Below are 1,311 nucleotides of genomic sequence, written 5' to 3' on the forward strand. Positions count from 1 at the left end.
TTGAGTGTTTTGTTATACCTCCCAAACTCAAAATAGAACAATACACGGATTTTTTCACGGAATTTGCCGCTGTTTCAAAGGTGCACGACCTGATCGTGCTAGTCGAAAGTTCAAGTCGTTGTTTCCCTAGGGAGTTAGTTTTCTGTATCGCTACACGAGTGTTTCACCCCGCTTTCACTTTAAATTAGTTTATCTCATGTCACGCTACATATGCAAAATATCAATTGACATATCCACGTAATTTCCGATCCAACAACCTGGTCGAAAACAACTCAACGGGAAACGGAGGCGCTGTTTAGAGTGGGGGAGGGGGTAAAATTGTCAAAACCAAGGGAAATGGCGGGGGGGGGAATCTTCCTGAAAGTACTCTTCACGGCTCGCAACGTTCTTGAAGCAAGACGACCTCAAAGAAATACTTGTCGACGCCAAAGCAAAAGATATCAAAACACACAAAGAGCGCAATAAGAAAACAAATTAAAGGAAACATTGCCATACATCATTTACTAGCATTTAGCTCTAGAAGCAAATTTATCACACAACTTAGAAAAAAAAAAACAACACGTAAACGTCTATCGATCCACCAAATCGTGTTAAACGCTATTTCACAATCAGAGCTCAACGTTCTCTGGAGGGGGAGAGTAGGGGGGGGGGGGGGGGGGGTTATTTTTGGATATACGCACTTTCGGGGAAGGGTACATTTTTACTCTGCCTTAGATGGTTAGAAAATAACCGACCCCTTCTCCTAGCAATCAATAACGAACAGTCCCTTAAACCTCACATCCGAAAGTATCACTCCTGTCCAGAAATGCACAAGTAGATCGCAGAGAGCCATGTATTGTTTTGTTCATTAAACATGTTGGCCTGCGACGTTCCGGTCGACTTCATTGTTCCTTATTAAGCGCTGTCTCGTAACGAAAATCCCTAGCGGGACTCACGCATCAGGGGCAACCAACGATAATCTTCGGCGAAATATGTGTTCGAGAGAGTCAAACTGTTCTAAGAATTTCGGTTCACGTTGCCAAACAAAAATTCGCAACCGGGGAAAAGTAGTCCCTTACGTTTTTGGAAGGGACATTTTTGCAATTTTCGGCTCTTAAAAAGGTCACTTAGCAGTTTCGGATGAGCAAATGGTTCGCTGGGAAGTTCTTAATATCCGAACAGATTAAATTCTTCTAGGTGATAAAAACATATCTTTAGACAGTCCACGTTACAAGAAGCCTAGAAATGTCTTTCAAGGGCTTTTGGCTTAATGTCCTCCTTGGGTGCCCTTGACGCATCCAGGATTCTAAAGTTAATTAAGCCTCGCAGTGC

The sequence above is a fragment of the Montipora capricornis genome, chromosome 6 (genome assembly GCF_036669925.1).
Source record: "Montipora capricornis isolate CH-2021 chromosome 6, ASM3666992v2, whole genome shotgun sequence".
In the NCBI taxonomy this organism is placed as follows: domain Eukaryota; kingdom Metazoa; phylum Cnidaria; class Anthozoa; order Scleractinia; family Acroporidae; genus Montipora; species Montipora capricornis.